This window comes from Caretta caretta, chromosome 7 (assembly GCF_965140235.1).
Source record: "Caretta caretta isolate rCarCar2 chromosome 7, rCarCar1.hap1, whole genome shotgun sequence".
In the NCBI taxonomy this organism is placed as follows: domain Eukaryota; kingdom Metazoa; phylum Chordata; order Testudines; family Cheloniidae; genus Caretta; species Caretta caretta.
In genome coordinates, this window is record NC_134212.1 from 68991696 (window position 1) to 69018656 (window position 26961).

A 26961-nucleotide genomic window follows, 5' to 3' on the forward strand; every position below is an offset into this window, starting at 1 on the left:
GGGTACAGATGTGGGGACCTGCATGAAAAACCCCCTAAACTTATTTTTACCAGCTTAGGTTAAAACTTCCCCAGGGTACAAACTATTTTATCTTTTGCCCTTGGACTTTATTGCTGCCACCACCAAGCATCTAATAAATATACAACAGGGAAAGAGCCCGCTTGGAAACGTCTTTCCCCCCAAAAAATCCTCCCAAACCCTACACCCCCTTTCCTGGGGAAGGCTTGATAAAAATCCTCACCAATTTGCATAGGTGAACACAGACCCAAACCCATGGATCTTAAGAACAATGAAAAAGCAATCAGGTCCTTAAAAGAAGAATTTTAATTGAAGAAAAAGTAAAAGAATCACCTCTGTAAAATCAGGATGGAAAATACTTTACAGGGTAATCAGATTCAAAACATAGAGAATCCCTCTAGGCAAAACCTTAAGTTACAAAAAGACACAAAAACAGGAATATACATTCCATTCAGCACAACTTATTTTATCAGCCATTTAAACAAAACAGAATCTAACGCATATCTAACTAGATTGCTTATTAGACCTTTACAGGAGTTCTAACCTGCATTCCTGCTCTGGTCCAGGTGAAAAACAATACACAGACAGAGAGAACCCTTTGTTCACCCCCACCCACTCCAGCTTTGAAAGTATCTTGTCTCCTCATTGGTCATTTTGGTCAGGTGCCAGCGAGGTTATCTTTAGCTTCTTAACCCTTTACAGGTGAAAGGGTTTTTTTCCTCTGGCCAGGCAGGATTTAAAAGTGGTTAGCCTTCCCTTTATATTTATGACACAAGCTTAGTAGTAAATTACTCCACAACCATCCCATTGACTTCAGTAGTTCTACTCATGGTGTAATGTAATATTGAAAGTGAGAAGTAAGTATTATCAGAGTCCAAATTCATAATTTAGGGCCAGATTCTTTTTCTTAATGGAATATCTGCTCATTCTGAAATGTTGTGCTCTAAGAATCTGATCATGAATTCATGTTTTAAATTAGGCATATATGACAGCTTGTATTGTTTTTATCCCCAGAATGGACAAGCTTGCAGCCACTGGAAGCATAAATATTTGCATATGAAAATTAAAAATCTGGTGTCTGTATACTACTCAATGTAAATGATGATTTTCTTGAAGCAATAGCAAACACTTAATGCTATGCCACTTGCAAGTGGCAAACATTATTAAGAATGCAAAATGGTTGCCATTATAGCATGTATTTTCAGATGCTCATAATTTTTTTGAAATATTTACCTTCTGGGTTTAACCTTCACTGTTCTTGGGATAAGCCCAAAATTGAGTTTTCTGAAACTGGAGTTGTATTGGGGGGATATTGCTACTGTTTTGGACACACACCAATAACTCAACATCTATGCCTATGAAAATGTAATCTAATGGTTAGATTGTGACTTTGGGCACAGAGCTCTGCAAGGGGTGGTGCCTAAGCTGCATCCCAAGAGTAGCGCTGCTAGGCATTGTAATTCAGAGACAACTCTCTTGTTTCCTCCTTGCTTCAATGGGATTGGCAAGGTAGTAATTTACTGCAGTAAATTTTACAACACCCTCTCCTACGTCAGACTCGCTGCATCGGCTAGCGATTGGGAAGACGGGTAATGAAGTCGAGGATCCACCTACCTCTTCCAGAGATGGAGTAAGCAGGCATGTAATGCCTTTTTATACCTAAAATGCTGGACCAAAGGTTCAGCTAGCATGGAAGAGACTTCCTGCCTTGAAGCATGAATTACTTCAATGTCACTGGGTTTCTGCAAAAAATGATCCTCCCTCCATCCCTGCATAGCAGGTAGAAAGTGAAGATCCAGCGCTGTAATAAAAGAAGAAATTATATGTACTGTAACTGCACTGTGGCTGGGCAAAGTGGCTTGTGCCAGTGAAACTTCCTCAAGTTTTGACACCAACTTTTTACAAAGTTCTAAAACATTCCATTAATCTCTCTCCCTACTCCTCTTTTTCTTTTTCTTTTTCTCCCCCGTCCCTTTCCCCCTCCCCACCACACATTAGTGTTTTCTCATCCTCAATGGAAGCAAAAAGGCCAGAAAGGTATTCTTAGGGTATTTCCAGCTAGAATAGAAAAAAAGACTAACTGTAAATCCCAAAAGAAAGTCTGTTCTTTTGAGAATCCCAGTCCAGTTTTCTGCACATCCAAGAGTTTTATGTTGTTCATCAAGGCTACAAACATCTGAGCTTCTGAGTATTTAATTGCATATCCAAACTGAAATGAACCTTTTTCAGCCTTCTTACACTGGGCCATTTCTACTATAAAAGGCCATTTTATTCTTTAAAATCCACCCATGGGTTGTGGAGGGGAAATTATGTTCCCTCGCCTGAAATCTTACCCCCACCTCTGGCTTTGTGATTGTTGCAGCCCTTTGAGTTTTTTTCTGAATATCCTAAAGATAATAATAATAATCTTCGCCCGCTGTGCTCTATCTGGCTGTTAAATTTTGTAGGACTTTGCAGTTTTTGACAATCTGGGTTGCATGCTGAAACTTCTGTACCAATTGCCTGGTTTGCTGTGAAAACTTGGTGAGGTGAAACATTAACATTTTTTGTGCTGTTAACTCTTCTTTGCATAAAGAGTTCTTGTGCTCTCCTTCAGATTTTATGTGCAGACTGGACACAAATATTCCACCTGTTCTGCTCAGCCCTTCTGACATGCTCCTTGCCTGCTTTTAATTTCCCCTAAGGAAGTCACTTTGTATTCCCATTCTGAGGTTCTGATTCTAATAATACCAGCCCATCCAGAGCTCTGGCCCCCCCAAGCAATATTTTACTGCACACATCATCATCTCTCAACATTTGGCGTTTCTAATTAGTATGCAGCACAAGTATGGTGCCTCTGTACAACCTTTGATACATCAAAAACTGGATTATCAATATTCAGTCAACAACCTCATTTGTCCAAATGTCGGACCTCCTCCCTGGCAGATTAGGGTTAAAAAAAGTCTCTGCATAAGTAAATGGAGTTAAAATTGCATATTCTCCCTTTAAATAAAAATTAAATCAGCCCTGGTCTACACTAGGACTTTAGGTCGAATTTAGCAGCGTTAAATCGATTTAAACCTGCACCCGTCCACACAATGAAGCCCTTTATTTCGACTTAAAGGGCTCTTAAAATCGATTTCCTTACTCCACCCCTGACAAGTGGATTAGCGCTTAAATCGACGTTGCCGGCTCGAATTTGGGGTACTGTGGACACAATTCGATGGTATTGGCCTCCGGGAGCTATCCCAGAGTGCTCCATTCTGACCGCTCTGGACAGCGCTCTCAACTCAGATGCACTGGCCAGGTAGACAGGAAAAGAACCGCAAACTTTTGAATCTCATTTCCTGTTTGGCCAGTGTGGCAAGCTGCAGGTGACCATGCAGAGCTCATCAGCACAGGTGACCATGATGGAGTCCCAGAATCGCAAAAGAGCTCCAGCATGGACCGAACGGAAGGTACGGGATCTGATCGCTGTTTGGGGAGAGGAATCCGTGCTATCAGAACTCCGTTCCAGTTTTCGAAATGCCAAAACCTTTCTGAAAATCTCCCAGGGCATGAAGGACAGAGGCCATAACAGGGACCCGAAGCAGTGCCGCGTGAAACTGAAGGAGCTGAGGCAAGCCTACCAGAAAACCAGAGAGGCGAACAGCCGCTCTGGGTCAGAGCCCCAAACATGCCGCTTCTATGATGAGCTGCATGCCATTTTAGGGGGTTCAGCCACCACTACCCCAGCCGTGTTGTTTGACTCCTTCAATGGAGATGGAGGCAATACGGAAGTAGGTTTTGGGGACGAAGAAGATGATGAGGAGGAGGTTGTAGATAGCTCACAGCAAGCAAGCGGAGAAACCGGTTTTCCCGACAGCCAGGAACTGTTTCTCACCCTAGACCTGGAGCCAGTACCCCCCGAACCCACCCAAGGCTGCCTCCTGGACTCAGCAGGCGGAGAAGGGACCTCTGGTGAGTGTACCTTTTAAAATGCTATACATGGTTTAAAAGCAAGCATGTGAAAGGATTACTTTGCCCTGGCATTTGCGGTTCTGCCTTTGCAAAAGGTTTCTGGGGAGGGCAGCCTTATTTCGTCCTTCATGGTAGGACACTTTACCACTCCAGGCCAGTAACACGTACTCGGGAATCACTGTAGAACAAAGCATTGCAGTGTATGTTTGCTGGCATTCAACCAAAATCCGTTCACGCGGTGGGAGGAGGCAAAATGCGACCTTGTAAAGAAAGCACATGTGCTATGTATGTAACGTTAACAGCAAGGTTTACCCTGAAAGAGTGTAGCGACTGTTTTATAAAATGTGTCTTTTTAAATACCGCTGTCCCTTTTTTTTTCTCCACCAGCTGCATGTGTTTCAATGATCACAGGATCTTCTCCTTCCCAGAGGCTAGTGAAGCTTAGAAAGAAAAAAAAATGCACTCGCGATGAAATGTTCTCCGAGCTCATGCTGTCCTCCCACACTGACAGAGCACAGACGAATGCGTGGAGGCAAATAATGTCAGAGTGCAGGAAAGCACAAAATGACCGGGAGGAGAGGTGGAGGGCTGAAGAGAGTAAGTGGCGGGCTGAAGACAGGGCTGAAGCTCAAATGTGGCGGCAGCGTGATGAGAGGAGGCAGGATTCAATGCTGAGGCTGCTGCAGGACCAAACCAGTATGCTCCAGTGTATGGTTGAGCTGCAGCAAAGGCAGCTGGAGCACAGACTGCCACTGCAGCCCCTCTGTAACCAACCGCCCTCCTCCCCAAGTTCCATAGCCTCCACACCCAGACACCCAAGAACGCGGTGGGGGGGCCTCCGGCCAACCAGCCACTCCACCACAGAGGATTGCCCAAAAAAAAGAAGGCTGTCATTCAATAAATTTTAAAGTTGTAAACTTTTAAAGTGCTGTGCTTAAAGTGCTGTGTGGCATTTTCCTTCCCTCCTCCACCACCCCTCCTGGGATACCTTGGTAGTCATCCCCCTATTTGTGTGATGAATGAATAACGAATGCATGAATGTGAAGAAACAATGACTTTATTGGCTCTGCAAGCGGTGATCGAAGGGAGGAGGGGAGGGTGGTTAGCTTACAGGGAAGTAGAGTGAACCAAGGGGCGGGGGGGTTCATCAAGGAGAAACAAACAGAACTTTCACACCGTAGCCTGGCCAGTCATGAAACTGTTTTTCAAAGCTTCTCTGATGCGTACCGCGCCCTCCTGTGCTCTTCTAACCGCCCTGGTGTCTGGCTGCGCGTAACCAGCAGCCAGGCGATTTGCCTCAACCTCCCACCCCGCCATAAACGTCTCCCCCTTACTCTCACAGAAATTGTGGAGCACACAGCAAGCAGTAATAACAGTGGGAATATTGGTTTCGCTGAGGTCTAAGCGAGTCAGTAAACTGCGCCAGCGCGCCTTTAAACGTCCAAATGCACATTCTACCACCATTCTGCACTTGCTCAGCCTGTAGTTGAACAGCTCCTGACCACTGTCCAGGCTGCCTGTGTATGGCTTCATGAGCCATGGCATTAAGGGGTAGGCTGGGTCCCCAAGGATACATATAGGCATTTCAACATCCCCAACAGTTATTTTCTGGTCTGGGAATAAAGTCCCTTCCTGCAGCTTTTGAAACAGACCAGAGTTCCTGAAGATGCGAGCATCATGCACCTTTCCCGGCCATCCCACGTTGATGTTGGTGAAACGTCCCTTGTGATCCACCAGAGCTTGCAGCACTATCGAAAAGTACCCCTTGCGGTTTATGTACTCGGCGGCTTGGTGCTCCGGTGCCAAGATAGGGATATGGGTTCTGTCTATGGCCCCACCACAGTTAGCGAATCCCATTGCAGCAAAGCCATCCACTATGACCTGCACATTTCCCAGGGTCACTACCCTTGATATCAGCAGATCTTTGATTGCGTGGGCTACTTGCATCACAGCAGCCCCCACAGTAGATTTGCCCACTCCAAATTGATTCCCAACTGACCGGTAGCTGTCTGGCGTTGCAAGCTTCCACAGGGCTATCGCCACTCACTTCTCAACTGTGAGGGCTGCTCTCCTCTTGGTATTCATGCGCTTCAGGGCAGGGGAAAGCAAGTCACAGAGTTCCATGAAAGTGCCCTTACGCATGCGAAAGTTTCGTAGCCACTGGGAATCGTCCCAGACCTGCAACACTATGCGGTCCCACCAGTCTGTGCTTGTTTCCCGAGCCCAGAATCGGCGTTCCACAGCATGAACCTGCCCCATTAGCACCATGATGCATGCATTGTCAGGGCCCATGCTTTCAGAGAAATCTGTGTCCATGTCCTGATCACTCACGGGACCGCGCTGACGTCGCCTCCTCGCCCGGTATCGCGTTGCCATGTTCTGGTGCTGCATATACTGCTGAATAATGCGTGTGGTGGTTAATGTGCTCCTAATTGCCAAAGTGAGCTGAGCGGGATCCATGCTTGCCGTTGTATGGCGTCCGCACAGAAAAAAGGCGCGGAACGATTGTCTGCCCTTGCTTTCACGGGGGGAGGGAGGGAACGGGGGGCTGACGATATGTACCCAGAACCACCCGCGACAATGTTTTAGCCCCATCAGGCATTGGGATCTCAACCCAGAATTCCAATGGGCAGCGGAGACTGCGGGAACTGTGGGATAGCTACCCACAGTGCAACGCTCCGGAAGTCGACGCTTGCCTCGGTACTGTGGAAGCGCTCCGCCGAGTTAATGCACTTAATGCACTTAGAGCATTTTCTGTGGGGACACACACACTCGAATTTATAAAACCGATTTCTAAAAAACTGACTTCTATAAATTCGACCTTATTCCGTAGTGTAGACATACCCTCAGTCTGCTATTCATGTAATCTTAAACACTATTTTTTAGTAACAATGAAAAAGTGTAGTGGCAGATGTAATATTACAAAGTGTTAGTTTTCATTAGAAGTCTCCTTTTTTGGTATCCATTGAACAGCTAATATGGTATTTCACTGGGAAAGTGAGGGAATAGTAGGTAAGATCTGCTCACACCTTTTGGTATTCGAATTCAAACTTGCTGACTCTGCTGCTTCACTTTGTAACTTTTATTTAAGTGGGTTTTAGAACATCTAAAGGAGGCTGTTTCCCAGCATCCACATTTTTAGCACACTAGCTGCTGTGTAGCTTTCCAAATCACCTTGCCATGTCTTGCTTAGTTGCCTTTCCACATTAAAAATCATAAAACTTCCCTTTGAATAGACACAAGAACAGTTATCTTGCAGTTTTCCATAGAACTGTCTATTCCAGTTCACTATCTTAACCAAACAGACTTTTTACTGGACCTAGATTTGCCTCAGGTTTCCCATCGTCTTGGTTTTGGAAATTAAAATATCAGTTATTCAAAAGATCTAGCAATGTTACTTCACATTACATAAAAATAAAGTATAACACCACATCCTCTGAAAGGGAAGTCACTGTGGAAAAAGTTTCCAGGCCAAGATTTTCAGAGCAACTAGTGATTTTGGGTGCCCATCTTGAGATACTTCAAAAGGGTCCTGATTTGCATTGGTTGGGAGCACTGCTAAAGAGATATCATCTAGTAGCTGCCTCTTTGAAAACTGCCTGCTTTGATGCTCTGGGTATCAGACAGAGATCCCTCAGCTCCTGGACATTCTCTGATGTATTTCTAAATACCATTGTCCACTCCCCTTTCAATCACTGCCCGATGATGACTTGGTATATGCTGTGTGCACAATCTCTCATGCAAAGCCAAAAAGAGCTCAGTTCCGATCATATCAACCCATAGGGCCCCATGTAATTCCAGCCAAAATATCAAGCCATTGAAATTAATGTAGTTCTGGCCATATCATCAACCTATAACGCTAAAGCTTCCTATTAGGTTTACCTCCTAGATTCATCTGTTACTCCAGCAGCACTCCATGCACTTTGTCAGCAACTAAGAGCTCTGCCAGCAACTCCATAATCCAACCTGTTCTTAATAGTTTATAATTTAGTGGTGAAAATTTGCCTTTTCTCAAGCTGCAGAGTTATTTTCAGTTAATTATATATTGACAAAAAACATATATTGGCATAAAGAGACCATATTTTTCAGGCATTACATGAGTCATATTTTTTGTATTGTCTGAATCTTGTAGCACTTTATTTTTCCACCTTAAAGTTGCATTATCATATGTATGTGTGCATTAGCCAAGAGAAATATACATTATTCTCTATATGCAATTTTTTTCTGGTTATGAAAGTATAGCAAATGGAAAGTTACATTAAGCTACTTTGTTCCTCCTGGTATAACTGAAAACATCAAGCAATTATTTCATACTGTGCTTTACTTCCTCTTGTTACTTTGGAAATAAATTCAAAAAGAGATTTAGTTCTGAAAACTCCCTATTGGCATACACAATGAGCCAAATGCACCCATTACTTAACTCCTATGACTTTAGTCAAGGTGCAGCAGGACCATGTTTAGGTCTATGATGTTTCTTTTTAAAATCATTATATTTTCATGATAAAAAGTCAATAACAGATTGTTCAAATTGACAGTGTAATGCCGTAAAGAGGAAAGGGAGGGGGGATAAAAGCAATTTAGGAGCTTGTCAAAGCCTTTTAAATATCCTGGGAAATTAAGAGAACAGGCTAAAGAACAGCTAGACAGCTTTAATAGCCCAGGAATCCTGCAATTAAAGATGAGCTTGTTGGAATATAAATGTCTTATACATAAAGCAGTTAAGTAAAAAACTATACATGATATTACCTTTGGAAGCTATAGAATCAGACACTGAGGCCCAGATCCTCAAAGGACCTAAGTCCCATTCAGAGTTAGCACCCAAATACCTTTGAAGATCTGGGTCTAAATCTTCACCAGAACCAGAGAGATTATTTTATGTCAAATCTCCCTTTCTTTTTCAAAGGGTGGATCATAAACCCTCTGAAATCAATGGGAGCCAATAGTCAAACTTAATGGTCCTAATTGTTCAGACAATAGCAGTTTTAACATCACTTTTAAAGAAACTGTATTTTTTATCCTTCAGAAATAATCTACTATATAGCAGAGAACAAGATGGAGATTGTCACCCACTGCCATGGCCATAGGTCTTACATAAAAAGCTTTAGTTTCTCCTTCCTTGCCTATATTCCTGTTGCTCTGTGGGGAAATATGGGCACTAGGGCATCATTTTAGCAAAGTATTTAAGCGCATGCTTATCTTTAAACACATGAGGAGATCTATTGAAGTCAATGTGATAATGTGCGTTTTTAATGTTAGGTATTTACCTAAGTGTTCTGCTGAACTGGGGCCTTATTCCCTAGGTACAGTTGTTCAAGTAACTTTTATGTTTCTAGGCTGTTCCCATGACTTTCTCCTTATCTGAATTAGACACAGACCTGAAAACTAAAGTTCAGCAGAGTACTGAAAAATTGGAGCCAATGGCGTAGTTTTCAGAAGTAGCCTTACAAAGTTTGACAGTTTGCATAGGGATTTTATTTCATTTTAACACAACCACCAGTAATTTAAATTAATTTACCTAGTGAATTAACTTCTGTTTTTTTTCTAGTGACATGAGACTATGAATGTTACAAACTTTAAAGACTATTTTTCATAACTTCAACTTGCAAATCAGTATACTTAGTAACTCGCGAGAGAGTCTTGAAACTCCCAGTATGAGTTTTAAATTGGATTATTTATGTCCAAATTATTCATTAAATCTTCAACAGATCTTGCCTTTCCTCTCCCCAAGAGAGTTGTTTGAAAATTAACTAGATCTAAATTAGATTTGATTAGACCCAGTCAAGATTCAATGGCCTGTTTTGCTTTAAAAAACAAGTACACTCATTGATGCTAGTTATAAAGGACCAGCAGAAGACAATGTTTCAACTGATTTAACAGTATCTACTCTGGAGTACAAAGGGGAAAGGAAAACCAGGAATCCCTGTGCCAATTTTTTCAACTTAATAGGCCCCTGGACTGATACGTTGGATAAATATTTCCTCCTTTATTTTTCTGGCATCTATTGGAGGACATCTCAAAGGGGAGAAAAATTAAAACCAAAATAAAATGAAATAATGAGCACCAATTAAACTGAACTCCACATTAATTATGCCATATGCGTACTTGTAACAGAATAAACATATGAGCTAAGAAATAACTGGGTTGCTGCAGAAACAGTAGGGGGTGGAGTGGAAGAGAGAGAAATATACCCCCAGTGGGCTATCTCTTTTAAAAAATACCCTAGAGAGAGAGAGAATCAGCTTGTAACAAGATGCTCTGTTCACTGCTAGGGCTCTTCCTCTGGCTGCTCAGGGGAATATTGCCATCCAAGTAATTTGCTCTCACCACAGCCCCTCTTGCCCACTGGGACTCAGAACATTCCTTCTTCATGAGTTGGCCTTCTGGACAGGTCACTATATGTGTTTTCCTTCCACGGGTATCAAAGTCTCAGCAGATCAACTACCTGGTTGCCCTTCCAGGCCATCCTCAAGACTATGCCAGTGGCAGGTAGGGATGACTTGATTACAGACTGTCAGTACCTATGTGGGGAACAAATATTTAATAATGGGTTCTTCAATATAGCAGAGAAAGGTAAAACACAAACCAATGGCTGGATGTGAAAGCTGGACAAATTCAGACTGGAAATAAAGTGTACATTTTTAACTTTGAGAGTAATTAACCATTGGAACAATTTACCAACAGTCATGGTGGATTCTCCATAACTCACAATTTTTAAATCAAGACTGGATGTTTATCCAAAATATATGATCTAGGAATTATTTTGGTGCAGTTTTATGGCCTGCGTTATGCAAGACTAGATGAACATAATGATACTTTCTGGCCTATGAATCTGTGAAATTTGGTCATCTGTATAAATGCACTCTTTTTCTTTTTGAATTAATGTTAACATTTCACAATGACATTTGTATTTTGATAAGTTAAAATCTTCTGTAATTAGATGGTCATGTTGCCTGAACAATATGTATTGTGGGCTTTGGGTGTCTCCTCCCCTGTACCTTCTCAGGTTTCAGAGTAACAGCCGTGTTAGTCTGTATTCGCAAAAAGAAAAGGAGTACTTGTGGCACCTTAGAGACTAACCAATTTATTTGAGCATGAGCTTTCGTGAGCTACAGCTCACTTCATCAGATGCATACCGTGGAAACTGTAGCAGACTTTATATATACAGAGAATATGAAACAATACCTCCTCCCACCCCACTGTCCTGCTGGTAATAGCTTATCTAAAGTGATCATCAGGTGGGCCATTTCCAGCACAAATCCTTCTCAGTTTGTACACTGTTTGAGGGGATATGGGGGTAACATATAGAGTAAGAGCCACATTCTAGTCTCAGTTATGGGCACAAAAGTCCTATTAGGAACTGGCCACCTATACCCGCAGGAAGCATTTAAAATTTAACTATTGCCTTTGTACATTACTGTACAGTGGAACACTCTTTGGTCTGTGTAGCGTCCCTGATAACATGCAGTCCAACCACCTCAAAATGTTACCAGTTGAGCTCCGAAGGTTTGGCCCAAATCCCTTCTACTGAAGTTTCACAAATATTAGTATTTTTCAGTGCTGTCGCAATCTTCAGCTGAGGACCTCAAAGCACTTGACAAGTATTAAGTATTATTATTATAATGGAAATTTGAGGCACAGAGAGGTTACCCAAAGCCTGAGAGACTATAGGAGCAGAAGCGCTGAATCTTTCTTTTTCATTCTCTTGCTCTAAGTGCTAGAGCACTCACGCTGAGAGTTCCTGCCAGCAACTAGTAAAATATCACATGTAAGAGACTAATAAAGTCATTATCGTTTTTCTCATTTGACACAACATGCAGAATAATGAATACAAAACATTGAAATCTTGGATAAACCTTTATTTAAAATATTGTTTGGCAGATTTCTCTTTAAAATTAAACACTATTTTCCAGATAATTTAACATTGCAGAGCAATGTTGTTTTCTTATAATTATGTAAAGTGGGAAATTGGGAATTTTTGATGGGAACAACAGACAATCCAGCATTTCTGACAGTCTGTTGAGCAAACAGCCCATGTGCTGTTTTGGAATTGCACCAAGAATAATATAAGCCCTTTAAAATATAGTGTATCTGCAGCCATATGGGAGGAGGTGAGTGTACAAGCTGGGAGGGATAAGGAGCTGTGTTCCAACACTGAAAATCAGCAGAAAAGTATATTCGTGCAGCAGACTGTCTGAGCCTTGTGAGGTGTTAGGAAAAGAGGCATGTATGGCTAGCCCCAAGCATGGGAACTCAAGCCAGGGACTGATAGGAAGATGAAATATGTTCCTTTGCTAATTTGGTTGCCATCTTAGCTGTAGCTGAGAGACATTTTGCCCAGAAAAGACATTTTCTCCTAAATCTTCTTCACTGTTTGGACTTACTGTCCTTTTCATCACATAGTAATTTTTAAAAAGGAAATATCTTGTTTGGACACCATTTAAACCATTAATTGTCTTTGACTATAGCACTGATTACCTCTGAACTATACTATATACGGTTTTAAATGCTGGACACCACCAAGCTGTACAGTGCTCTGCAACTGAATGCTTGCTGCTGCCATAGCTTTCTTGTGGCCTTTGCCTGGTGAGGCCACTTTGAAAATTTTTCTCCCTGATGCACTTTTCCATGTGTTATCAGAATTTCTCTTTAAAACCCAATCTTCTGAGATACTGATCTGATTGGAAGCTGAGAACATTTAGTGTGTCTCACCCTTAGTATGTTGTAGGAGTTGAGTAGGCCCTCACTGGAAAAATAATTGGTAGGTTTGAATATCATTATTATTTATATAGCACCATAGTTATACAAACAACATGTTACACTTATGCAATTTACAAGGTCCTTCTCCTTGAGAACTTATGCTCTACCTCAGATGAAATTAAAGGTATATTTATTTGTAATAAGCTTTTTTTAAGTATCCTTCTCTCATTATGATGATGTAAAGGTTCCCATAATGAAAACTCCATTTTTTTAAGTGGTAATAAAGACCCCATATTTTTCATCCAAAGTCCTCTGCACTATTTGGAACCAAAGTTGGCTGAGATCCCATTTGCATGAATGTAAACACAGTCTGTTTACTTTTTAGCTGCAGGATGAGGGGGGTATAAGTGTGCATCCATTGTGTCCATTGCAATTTTTAATTTACATGTTGAGAGATACATGTCTTACCTCCTGCCAGGAGGAAACCTGTTTGTCATCTTTTGTTGGTGACTACTACCTTGGAACAGTCTTGAAAACAAATTTTCTATATATGTACACACATGACACCATATATTTCACAAGGCTATTAAGGACCACTGTGACAGCACTAGCTTTTATTTCAGACATCGCATGGCAATCTGTGGTTAACTCGAATGTACATACAAAACTCATGAGATTTCTGTAACCCTTTGCAAGTTGGCATTAAGAGGCCTTTGGGTCACAATCTCATCTCCAGCTGTGGCCATCTATGATTCTTCAAAGGAAGGAGGGGAAAACCCACCACACAACAACAGGGACCACATAAAACACTTGGGGGTTTGAGGGGAGAATCCCTTCCTGAATCCTACAGGTGACCATCTGAAGCCTGAGATTTTAGGAATGTCCAACATGAACCAGAAGGGCTGCCTAGCCTTACCCCCCACTAGCATAAGCAACCCTGTCATACAGTTCCACACATAAATTTGTCCAGTTCACTCTTAAAACTAACTAAATTGTTTGCCCCCACAACTCTTATTAGGAGGCGGTTCCAGAAACTTGTGGTGGTGTCCTTCATGACCAAAGATGACACTGAAAACAGTTTTACATCTTGTGAGTATGGTTGTGGCTAAAAAGGCCAATATTCGAGTGACAGTCCTTTCAGCATTAAGTGCATAGGTAACCCGATGCCAGGGAAGGGATTACAATCTGTGACTGCTGAGTCCTGCTGTTGCTTATGACTCTGCCTCTGTGCCTCAAGATCCGTACAACAGTAAATCTCGAAGTGGGAACCCCATCGCTGACTACTGCTCACCAGAGTGATCTACTTGTTGCTGACAACTCCCAGTTGTCAACATCAATGTTGCACTCTTTTGAGTTATGCTTCAGCATATCCTTGAAGTGTTTCTTCTGGCTGCCTCATATGCGGTTGGTCACTTTCAATTTGTTGTACAGCAACTGTTTGGCATTCAGGTGTCATCTATCCTCGGCACATGATCAGCCCAGCTTAACTGTGATGTGATAACCATGGCTTCAATCACTGCAGAGTGACTATGTTCCAGAACCTCATTGTTGTTAACTTTATCCTGTCATTTGGTGCAGTATATGGTACCCTGATGTCTTAAATGGTACTTATCTAGAAGCTTAATATCATGCCTGTAGCAGGTCTCGCTCCCTTACAACAAGTTGGACAGCATAACCGCTTTTTAGACTTTTAACTTAGTTTGAAAATTAATACCACGTTACTGCCAGAGTTTGCCAAATGATGAATTGGCTTTGTTTCTCTGGCACAGGTTGATATGTGACCTCTTTTTTCTTATTGATTGTCAGCCTGTACCTTTCTATAGAATCTGTGAATCTGTCCATAATCAATTGTATCTCTTCTAGAGCATGGGCCTCTAGAGCACAGTCATCCGCATACAGTAGCTCAACAATTGCCTCCAATATCTTTGTGGAAGATGGCAGCCTGTTCAAATTAAATAATTTTCCAGTGGATCAGAAGTGTACCGGAATTATACCAGCATTTAAGTCTCTTGTAGCATCATCAAGCATTGCTGCATAGGAGAAATTAAATAAGACTGGACCAATTAAGCAGCCATTAGTGATGGGAAATGGATCAGTTAGAACACCATCTATACAGATTTGTCTGATCGTTCCATCATGAAACAGCCTCTGAGTGTTGGTGAATATTTCTGGATGTCCAAACTTATGCAGTAATTGCCAAAGCACAGATCTGCTGATGATGTCAAATGCTTTAGCTAGGTCAATAAAGACACAGTGTAGAGGTCCCAGTGCAGTTCTCTACATTTGTCCTGCACCTGACAGGCTACAAATATCATGTCTGCCATTCCTCATGTTGGCCTAAAACCTCATTGTGACTCCAGTAGAATATGATTAGTGATGTTGCATAGCAGATGATCAAAGAGAACTGTAGTCAGAACCTTTCCGGCAATGGAGAGTAACAAGATATTGTGCTAGTTACCACAGTCAGACTTCTGACCTTGCCTCTGCTTTATGGTGACTATGGTGGTGTCTTTGAAGTTTTGCGGTATGTCTTCAGTACTCCATGTATTGAGAAATAGTCCATGCAGTCAACTTAGCAGGAACCCATCTCCCTACTTGAATATTTCTGAAGGAATGCCATCAGATCTAGGAGCCCTGTAGTTCCTCATGGCACTGACTGCAGTGCTGACTTTGTCAAGGGATGGGGCTGCATCCGTGTTGTCATTATGTGTTGACTAATCCACTACTCTTGTTAGTGCCTCATCTGTGATGATGGATTCAAAAGATCATTGAAAGGCTGTTGCCAACTCTGAAGGATTTCTCCTCATTCTTCAAAAGCACTGTTGTGGTATGTTTAGAATTATATGTATCTTTCAAAGTAACCTTCCAAAGAAGTCTTTGGCCTTATGATAGTCATCATAGTCCTGGTGTCATTTGACTTGGCATTGCACCATTGATCCTGCATCTTTAGGCTTAGCTTGGATGTCATAACATAGATTCCTGAATGTTATAACTGTGCCTACAGGGACATGGCATACAAGAATTTGATGAGGCAGCTCATGTTTTTTAGTGAGTCGCTGTTGAATTTCTGGATCACTCTCATCCAACCAGTCTTGATAACAGCATTTTGCTGTACTCAAGATGGCAAGAGCAAATTGATATACGGTGTTGCAAAAAGTCGCTCACTCACTGTTTACTTTAGCATTAGTAGTCAAGCCAGCAGGGTCAGACAAAGCTGACATAATGTTATTACACAACTGTGCTTGTGTAGCTTCATCCTGTAATCACTTTACATGAGGACTTGCACCACACTGGTTGAATTAACAACAACAGTTTGGAGTGGATCATGCAGTGGTCCGCCCAGCATTCTGCCCTGTGCATGGCTGATTTGTACATCCAGTAGATCTCGCTGCCAGACGATGGTGTAGTCGATAAGATCCCATTGTTTGGACCTTTGGTGCACCCATGAAGTTTTTCTTTTTTCTGGCAAATGGAAAAAGATATTAATGATTGCTAACTGCCATGTAACATGCTCACTAAGTAGAAGAGTTCCATTACTATTCTCTTTCCCAGTCCCATGCTCATAGACTCATAGACTTTAAGGTCAGAAGGAATCATCATGATCATCTAGTCTGACCTCCTGCACATTGCAGGCCACAGAACCTCACCCACCCAGTCTTGTAATCAAACTCTAATCACTGGCTGAGTTACTGAAGTCTTCAAATCATGGGTTAAAGACTTCAAGTTACAGAGAATCCATCATTTACATTAGTTTAAACCAGCAAGTGACCATGTCCCGTGCTGCAGAGGAAGGCAAAAAAACCTCCAGGGTCTCAGCCAATCTGATCTGGGGGAAAATTCCTTCCCACCTCCAAATATGGCATTAGACCCTGAGCATGTAGCCAAGACCCACCAGCCAGGCAAGAATTCTCAGGAGTATCTCAGAGCCCTCCCAATCTAGAATGCCATCACCGGCCGTTGGGAATATTTGCTGTTAGCAATCACAGATCAGCTACATGCAATTGTAGGCAGTCTCATCATACCACCCCCTCCATGCTGTCTGATGGCACGCTGCCAGAGTACCACACTTCTTCCAACTCTTGCGTTAAAGTCCCCTATGATCATCAGTTTATCTGACACTGTTGTGGACATGATGAGTTTGTCTCGGTCACTATAGAACTTCCCTTTCTTATTGTCAGCATTCGTCATGGTAGGAGCATAAGCATTGATGAATTGAATGATTGAAACATACATCTTATGTTTCAATAGCAACTGTAAAACCATAAATGATCACTAATTCTTTTATGTAGACTTTCAATCTTGGAAGCAATGGAGTTGCATGACAAAGCCAATGCCCGATTTCCATGGCTCTGAGGATGGATGACCTCACCAGAAGAACGTGTAGCCTACACCCATCTCTGTGAGTTCCCCTTCCTCAGTGAATTTGGTTTCACTGAGTGCAGCACTGTCAACCCTATACCTGGACAGTTCTCTTGCAGCAAGCACTGTCGGCTGGTGGTAGAATTGTCACATAAAGTCCTAACATTCCATGAAGTAATTATAATTGGTGTTCTGCGCACCCTACATGCAGATCTGTGACTACAACCACCAGCATCACCAGCTCCTGCCCAGCAAGTGCCATCTCTTGGTGGGCAGACCTCAACCTTGTCGTGACTGCTAGGCCAGACCACCTATGCTCTGATCCATTAAAGTGGCCCAGTTTATGCTTAACTGTATTTCCCATAGTAATAACTCTAGAGTTTCCACTGAGAATGCTCTAGAATGGATACTGTGAGCATCACTCTTAGAACTTGTCTTCACTAGAAGATTAAATTATGATAGCACATGGCTTTGAGGAATCATATTAATAAATATTATGTTAAACAACTTTGTAGTCACTGTAGATAGGGACCAGTCACATCTAATCCCTTGATTTCAGTATGATTTACCCATGACCAGCTGATATGATATTAACCAATTGTTTGGGCAGCTATAGATGAAAAAAGTCATTTCCAGATGATGATGCCATAGCTGCCCAAACAATTGGAATCAAATAACAATGATGAGTAGTAAGATCACTAGATTGCAGAAAAAATTGGCAGTGCTCATTCTGGCTCTTCAAACCAGCTCTGCTCCCTAGTGTCAGACCTCAGAGAGTGCTGTCCTCAGAGAGTTCCTGGTTCTAGCCCATTTCCTTGATTCCCATTGCCCCTCTGCTAACTCTAGCAGGAAAGGAGGATTGTTCTTTAGGTCTGTTAAATGTAAACTCCCTTCATGAGATCTGTGCAGATCTGCCAGAGTCTTGGAGTTCAAAGCAACTCTTCAGTTTCCTCAAGGCCTCTGTGAGTTCAGTTCCCATCTCTTCCCAATGACCCACTCAACTCTATTCCTCAACTTCTGGTATCTCTTCAATGCAGATAACCTCTTAGCATTTCAAACATTTAAGTGCTAATAGCTTAGCAATTAAAATCTTAATTGATGGACAATTAAAATTATAATAGTAAGCAGTTGATGGAGATGCAGTCCATTCTGAGAGAGATTATTAATAGCTTTTGTTTCAAAATGAACAGTCTAATAACCCATGCTAGGCATAAGGATGAATCAAAATACATCTCTGTCTGAATCTTATATTTTACATACTTTTTCATTTTAAAGCTAAAGTTGGGGAAAAAGTAATGAGAAGATTCTTTAATGACCATTATGTCAGCTGAAGTGTAAAATCCACATACCAGTTAACTTATAAAAAAGGAGGCATTTTCATTTATGTTCTGTAGGATCTTCCTGTAAAGACTGAGCACCTATGAATTATATTCACTGAGGACCAACCCCTGAGGTTTTAACTCAGTTTTTGCTTGATGCTCACTCAGGGTTTGATTAACTGCACCCAAGCTAGCTTAGTAAGTGAGTGAGACTAGCCAGACTGTGCAACAGCTCTCAAGTAAAGAGTGACTGGATTAGCTGATGATTAGTTGATGATTTGGGCAATTCAAACTGTAGCTTATAGTTGCATTACTGTATTACTAGCTCAAGTGTCAGCAGCACTCAAGTTTCAACCTTCTCCCTCTTCCCCGCAAAGGGGCCAGCTAGCTTGGGTTTAAAACATAGCTGACCTCAAGCTAAAGATTTTTGTGTATGGACAGGAGTTGGGTTAGGGGCAACACTCCAGTGAACTAAAGCTGCAGTGAAGACAAGCCTGACAAACTCATATTGAATTCAGTGGTAATTTGCCTCAGCAAGGACTAAATAAAGATCCCAGGATTTGGTCCCAAGTTTGAACAGTAGATCAGAAATACTTGCAAGGTAGGATGACCAAATTTTGAAGTTTTATAGTCTTCTAAAAGTTTTCAAGGTATCATATTTTTGTTTCTATCCCTCTCCCTATTAAGAGACTTCCTGATTCCTATGTCCAATCTTTAATACAAATGATTTGCCCTTTGTTACCGATAAAGAGACAGAAGGCTTAACATACTCATGTTTACATGAATTATAGTGTCTTTTTGTTATATTTGTAAGCAGAGTCAGGATGAGCTCCACCCTGATATCTGGTGGTGAGGTGTGGCAAGTTGTGGAAAAGAACTTCAGGGGCTGATCTCATTTGCATAGGCACACCCACCCTGCCTAGAATGAGACCATAGCTGCCCAAATGGTCACTTTGGCTGCTGTGGGATCCCCAGTGTCTCTGTTATTGGGGCAGAAAGAATAAATTGTTAATACCCTGATTATGGGAATCAAGGACAGTGGAACTGCACTTGGCCTTTTGTTATGATGGAGGGACTCGCCATCAACGAAGTAGCACTCGCTAGGCAAGGGACATGGGTTCCAAAACTCTGTGAATAGAGAAAGGCTGGGGACAGGTATTAATAGTTGGTGGTATGGGCCCCCTGGTGAGGGCCTTACATACTAATTGCACTTCCTCCCATCTCCACTGTGGAATATCAGAGCTAATTTTGATTCTATTAGGAGTCTAGTTACAGGCTGCTGAGCTGAATTCACTTTGGGCTAATGGTGCACCAGCGCTGAGGCTCCCCTACTACAAGCTGAAATCACAAAAGAGCTAAACTTACTAAGAGCTGAAATCACTGAGGGTATGTCTACACTACGAAATTAGGTCGAATTTATAGAAGTCGGTTTTTTAGAAATCGGTTTTATATATTCGAGTGTGTGTGTCCCCACAGAAAATGCTCTAAGTGCATTAAGTTCATTAACTCGGCGGAGTGCTTCCACAGTACCGAGGCAAGTGTCGACTTCCAGAGTGTTGCACTATGGGTAGCTATCCCACAGTTCCCGCAGTATCCGCTGCCCATTGGAATTCTGGGTTGAGATCCCAATGCCTGATGGGGCTAAAACATTGTCGCGGGTGGTTCTGGGTACATATCGTCAGGCCCCCGTTCCCTCCCTCCCTCCGTGAAAGCAGCAGCCAACAATCGTTTTGCGCCTTTTTTCTTGAGTTACCTATGCAGATGCCATACCACAGGAAGCATGGAGCCCGCTCAGGTAACCGTCACCGTATGTCTCCTGGGTGCTGGGAGACGTGGTACTGCATTGCTACACAGCAGCAGTAATCCCTTGCCTTGTGGCAGCAGACGGTGCAGTAGGACTGGTAGCCGTCATCGTCATGTCCGAGGTGCTCTTGGCCACATCAGCCAGGAGCGCCTGGGCAGATATGGCTGCAGGGACTACATTAGAAGTGACTTGACTAGGTCATTCTCTTTAGTCCTGCAGTCAGTCCTATTGAACCATTTTATGGTGAGCAGGCAGGTGATACGGATTGCTAGCAGTCCTACTGTACCATCTTCTGCCAGGCAGGCAAGAGATGAGGATGGCTAGCAGTCCTACTGCACCATCTTCTGCCAGCCAAAGATGTAAAAGATAGATGGAGTGGATCAAAACAAGAAATAGACCAGATTTGTTTTGTACTCATTTGCTTCCCCCCCCCCCGTCTAGGGGACTCATTCCTCTAGGTCACACTGCAGTCACTCACAGAGAAGGTGCAATAAGAACAATTACTTAGATGCACCATTTCTTATTGGAACCCTCCGTGAAGTCCTGCCTGAAATACTCATTGATGTAAAGCCACCCCCTTTGTTGATTTTAATTCCCTGAAAGCCAACCCTGTAAGCCATGTCGTCAGTCACCCCTCCCTCCGTCAGAGCAATGGCAGACAATCGTTCCGCGCCTTTTTTCTGTGCGGACGCCATACCAAGGCAAGCATGGAGGCTGCTCAGCTCACTTTGGCAATTAGGAGCACATTAAACACCACACGCATTATCCAGCAGTATATGCAGCACCAGAACCTAGCAGAGCAATACCGGACAAGGAGGCGACGTCAGCGCGGTCACGTGAGTGACCAGGACATGGACAAAGATTTCTCTGAAAGCCTGGGCCCTGACAATGCATGCATCATGGTGCTAATGGGGCAGGTTCATGCTGTGGAATGCAGATTCTGGGCTCGGGAAACAAGCACAGACTGGTGGGACCGCATAGTGTTGCAGGTCTGGGATGATTCCCAGTGGCTGCGAAACTTTCGCATGCGTAAGGGCACTTTCATGGAACTCTGTGACTTGCTTTCCCCTGCCCTGAAGCGCATGAATACCAAGAGGAGAGCAGCCCTCACAGTTGAGAAGCGAGTGGCGATAGCCCTGTGGAAGCTTGCAACGCCAGACAGCTACCGGTCAGTTGGGAATCAATTTGGAGTGGGCAAATCTACTGTGGGGGCTGCTGTGATGCAAGTAGCCCACGCAATCAAAGATCTGCTGATATCAAGGGTAGTGACCCTGGGAAATGTGCAGGTCATAGTGGATGGCTTTGCTGCAATGGGATTCGCTAACTGTGGTGGGGCCATAGACAGAACCCATATCCCTATCTTGGCACTGGAGCACCAAGTCGGCAAGTACATAAACCGAAGGGGTACTTTTCAATAGTGCTGCAAGCTCTGGTAGATCACAAGGGACGTTTCACCAACATCAACATGGGATGGCCAGGAAAGGTACATGACGCTCGCATCTTCAGGAACTCTGGTCTGTCTGAAGAGCTGCAGCAAGGGACTTACTTTCCAGACCAGAAAATAACACTTGGGGATGTTGAAATGCCTATAGTTATCCTTGGGGACCCAGCCTACCCCTTAATGCCATGGCTCATGAAGCCATACACAGGCAGCCTGGACAGTAGTCAGGAGCTGTTCAACTACAGGCTGAGCAAGTGCAGAATGGTGGTAGAATGTGCATTTGGATGTTTAAAGGCGGGCTGGCGCAGTTTACTGACTCGCTTAGACCTCAGCGAAACCAATATTCCCACTGTTATTACTGCTTGCTGTGCGCTCCACAATATCTGTGAGAGTAAAGGGGAGACGTTTATGGTGGGGTGGGAGGTTGAGGCAAATTGTCTGGCCGCTGGTTATGCGCAGCCAGACACCAGGGCACTTAGAAGAGCACAGGAGGGCGCGGTACACATCAGAGAAGCTTTGAAAACCAGTTTTCATGACTGGCCAGGCTACGGTGTGAAAGTTCTGTTTGTTTCTCCTTGATGAAACCCCCCTGCCCCTTGGTTCACTCTACTTCCCTGTAAGCTAACCACCCTCCCCTCCTCTCTTCGATCACCGCTTGCAGAGGCAATAAAGACATTGTTGCTTCACATTCATGCATTCTTTATTCATTCATCACACAAATAGGGGGATGACTATCAAGGTAGCCCAGAAGGGGTGGTGGAGGAGGGAAGGTAAATGCCACACAGCACTTAAAAAGTTTACAACTTTAAAATTTATTGAATGCCAGCCTTCTGTTTTTTGGGCAATCCTCTGTGGTGGAGTGGCTGCGTGGCCACTAGCCTCTGGGAAGGAGAAGATCCTGTGATCATTGAAACACATGCAGCTGGTGGAGAAAAAAAAAGGGACAGTGGTATTTAAAAAGACACATTTTATAAAACAGTGGCTACACGCTTTCAGGGTAAACCTTGCTGTTAACATTACATACATAGCACATGTGCTTTCGTTACAAGGTCGCATTTTGCCTCCCCCCACCATGTGGCTACCCCCTCAACCCTCCCCCATCCCTGTGGCTAACAGCAGGGAACATTTCAGTTCAGCCACAAGCAAACAGCCCAGCAGGAACGGGCACCTCTGAGTGTCCCCTGAAGAAAAACACCCTATTTCAACCAGGTGACCATGAATGATATCTCACTCTCCTGAGGATAACACAGAGAGATAAAGAACAGATGTTGTTTGAACGCCAGCAAACATACACTTCAATACTTTGTTGTACAATGATTCCTGAGTACATGTTACTGGCCTGGAGTGGTAAAGTGTCCTACCATGGAGGACGCAATAAGGCTGCCCTCCCCAGAAACCTTTTGCAAAGGTTTTGGGAGTACATCCAGGAGAGCTGCTAATGCCAGGGCAAATTAATCCTTTCACATGCTTGCTTTTAAACCATGTATAGTATTTTAAAAGGTACACTCACCGGAGGTCCCTTCTTCACTTGCCGGGTCTGGGAAGCAGCCTTGGGTGGGTTCGGGGGGTACTGGCTCCAGGTCCAGGGTGAGAAACAGTTCCTGGCTGTCGGGAAAACCGGTTTCTCCGCTTGCTTGCTGTGAGCTATCTACAACCTCCTCCTCATCATCATCTTTGGCCCCAAAACCTGCTTCCGTGTTGCCTCCATCTCCATTGAAGGAGTCAAACAACACAGTTGGGGTAGTGCTGACTGAACCCCCTAAAATGGCATGCAGCTCATCATAGAAGCGGCATGTTTTGGGCTCTGACCCGTAGCGGCCGTTCACCTCTCTGGTTTTCTGGTAGGCTTGCCTCAGCTCCCTAAGTTTCATGCAGCACTGCTTCAGGTCCCTGTTATGGCCTCTGTCCTTCAGACCCTGGGAGATTTTGACAAAGGTTTTGGCATTTCAAAAACTGGAATGGAGTTCTGATAGCACGGATTCCTCTCCCCATACAGCGATCAGATCCCGTACCTTCCGTTCAGTCCATGCTGGAGCTCTTTTCCGATTCTGGGACTCCATCATGGTCACCTCTGCTGATGAGCTCTGCATGGTCACCTGCAGCTTGCCACGCTGGCCAAACAGGAAATGAGATTCAAAAGTTTGCGGTTCTTTTCCTGTCTACCTGGCCAGTGCATCTGAGTTAAGAGTGCTGTCCAGAGCGGTCACAATGGAGCACTCTGGGATAGCTCCCGGAGGCCAATACCATCGAATTGTGTCCACAGTACCCCAAATTTGACCCGGCAAGGCCGATTTAAGCGCTAATCCACTTGTCAGGGGCGGAGTAAGGAAATCGATTTTAAGAGCCCTTTAAGTCGAAAAATGGGTTTCATCGTGTGGATGGGTGCAGGTTTACATCGATTTAACGCTGATAAATTCGACCTAAAGTCCTAGTGTAGACCAGGGCTGAGTGTTGTGTTAAGTAGTGGGGGAGCCTGAAGATATATGGTGGAGCAGTTTGCGGGATGGCAAGCAGAGCGGCTGGTGGAGCAGAGCAGTTTGCGGGACGGCGAGCAGAGCGGGGCGGCTGGTGGAGCAGAGCAGTTTGTTGGATGCCTAGAGCAGCCCATGGGGTGGCTGGCAGAACGGAGCCCCATGGAGAGGTGGAGCCATCAGCTTTGACCGCTTAAACCCCCCTCCACCCCCAATCTCCACCCAGGTTGGGAGGTAAAACTCTGCAGGTAAACTTTTGAACTCTGGGGCTTCCCTGACCAGGGACAGAGACTTTTGGGTCATTGGACTTTTGGGACTTTGGGTGATTTTGGGTTGCTGGACTCAAGAACTAAAGGGAAAGGACATGCCCCAATTTGCTTGGGGTGGGTTTTGCTCATGGGTTGTGATATGAATCCTGTTGGTGGTGTTTCCACAACATAATGCCACATTGTTTCTCTCTGTTATTAAATGGCTTTTTGTTACACTCAGACTCTGTGCTTGTGAGAGGGGAAGTATTGCCTCTCAGAGGTGCCCAGTGGGGGTGGTATATATTTGTCCCAGGTCACTGGCTGGGGGCTCGAGCCGGTTTTGTATTGTGTTATTGGAATGGAACCCCTAGATACTGAACCCGGCCCTTGTTGCTGCCAACTCTGACAGGCAGACGGGTTACATATTCATAGAAAAATCCCCAACGAGAGCCGCAAGTTCCTGTTTCTACTAAAGCACAGAAATATGAAGGACAGTTGTAGATGATTAAAAAGCAGAGAGTCATATGTTAAAGTCTGAACTGAAGAAGTTGAATAAATATATCAGGGTCTTGTCTAGCTTAAAATAACAGAACCCCGCCTATTAATCTGACCAGCACCTCAGAAGCTGCAGTACTGATGTTAATTTTAAACGGCCATTTTGGGGTTGGACCATTGAGAACCTGTCTTAAATAGTTTGATGTTAAGGTAGCTGCATGTCAATTTTAGCTATATATAGCTTGACATTAGCATTCCCTATAGAGATGGGGAACTCTACTGACTTGCTTAAATCATTGCTAAGGAAAATGTCCTTTTTACAGAGGGGAACAATAAAGAACAAGAGAGAACAAACACGTTAGAACATTACAAAAGACTTACAAATCACTTTAAATTCTGTAATGATCTGTTTCTACAGCCAGCTTAATACCCCTGCCATCCTTCACACGCTGAATTGCTTAGCGACTGCTTACCTTTCATTTTCCTCGGTGCTTGGGTGGCATGCATAACTCTGCCATTGTCTCCTTTTCTAAAATTAAAGAGAGAGTTGATAATAAGCAGAGTACTTATTATCTCCCTGACTGCAGCTTGCTTCAGGCACAAGAAGTGGAGGGCAGGGGTGAACGGAAAGAGAAACAGATAATAAATAGATGACTGGATTGCCTGAAAATACTTCTAAATGCCTGTCAGAGGATATACAGATGTTTTTGGTTAATATCAGTAATCCATGGATACTGCAATTAAGCTTCCACCTTATTTCCAAAATCTGTTTATGGTTTTTTAGATTATCTAAAGTCTTCATGAAAATGTTTAGTACCCATGGTTACCAAACACACTACTCTGGTGCTTGGTACATTATATCAGCAGTTTTGTCTTTTCCTTGCAGAGGTTTTCTATTATGAACCCTCAAAGGTATAAATCATAAAATCTTCTCCCAAGTCTGTTAAAATTCAAGAAGTGTTTGGGGGTATTTCCCCCAGAGGTATTTCCCTGCTTTCATGGTGTCACACTTAATCGTTGTGCTTCATTGTGGGCTACTTGCCTTCATCATGGGATCATGCAGATTTGGAAAACTAGATAGCATCAGGCTAATCTATATAAAACAGAGAAATGTTGAAATTCAGGGTGTACCGTTATGAGTGTGTAAAATAATACTGACAAGGGCTACTTGGCTGAATCTAAAGTAGGAAATTCCTCTAAACTACACTGCATAAATAAAACCTTTAGCTTTTGTTACAGGAAACTAAGGTGGCCAGTGGTTGCTGCCATTATCACACATGGCAGTATAGGTATCCAGTGATGCTATTTGCTTGATATGAAAGATTTTATACCTTCTTCTTTTTAAGGATTCTATCTTCTGGTGTTTCTGAGAGAGTATGAAACAGACAGGGATGCTGTGCCATTTTGATTCCCCATAGTCTAAACAAAAAGACGTGGTGACTCACAGATGCTTTTACCTCCACCCATGGGTTCCATGTAAAGGTCTGCAGACAAATTGGATGCTGTTGACACACTTGGCACAGCACGGTCAAAATTCTTTCTGCACCTCTTTCCATTTCTCTTTCTTTTCCTCTCTACCATCTCTCTCTCTCTCTCTCTCTCTCTCCCCCCTCACTCTTCTGTCTTTCTTTTACCCCTCCTCCACTTTTTCCATCTCTCTCCCTTTCACTCTCTTGCTGAGTGACATATTTAAATATAATAGGGAAAATATAAATGTTTATGAACTGTCTCAGGTTTATCAACTCCTAGTCTAAGCAGTATATGTATCCAATTAATTCAAGTAGCAAAAGTCAAGATGACACCCATATGTGTGGGTAATTAGCAGGTACAGCCTGATTACCGTCAGAAGTGGGTAATGTTTTGGCACTAATAGGCCATTAGGTTGAGTGGGCAATGCAGTCTCAGCATTTCTTTTGTGTCATGATGTTGTCCTGTGCATTTTTTCTGCTTTTCATGCTGATAACTTGAATCACATTCTCAGCTAACCAAATAATCTTACCTGATCCAGATTTTCTCAAAGGTGACTCCTCGGTGGGTGGAAGATGGCTGGGAAAAGAAAATATTTGCGGTTGGAGTAAATATTTCAAGAGGGTAGCTAAACCAGCAATGGCTTATTTCGCTTACCATAATTACTCTAGTTGCTTTTAAACAAAAGCTGACAGGAATCATT

The 26961-nt window shown here is 43.2% G+C and overlaps 1 protein-coding gene and 1 long non-coding RNA gene across 2 annotated transcripts in view; one reads left to right on the forward strand and one right to left on the reverse strand.

Annotated features, from left to right (window-relative positions):
• SFTPD (surfactant protein D) overlaps positions 1 to 26961 on the forward strand; it is a 207619-nt gene that overhangs the window by 98185 nt on the left and 82473 nt on the right. The window lies entirely within an intron of this gene.
• On the reverse strand, positions 22312 to 25402 carry LOC142072886 (uncharacterized). Its single transcript, XR_012669489.1, has 3 exons — positions 25265 to 25402; positions 23088 to 23688; positions 22312 to 22499 (listed from the first exon to the last, which is right to left on the reverse strand). It is a non-coding gene; the product is annotated as an uncharacterized LOC142072886 (long non-coding RNA).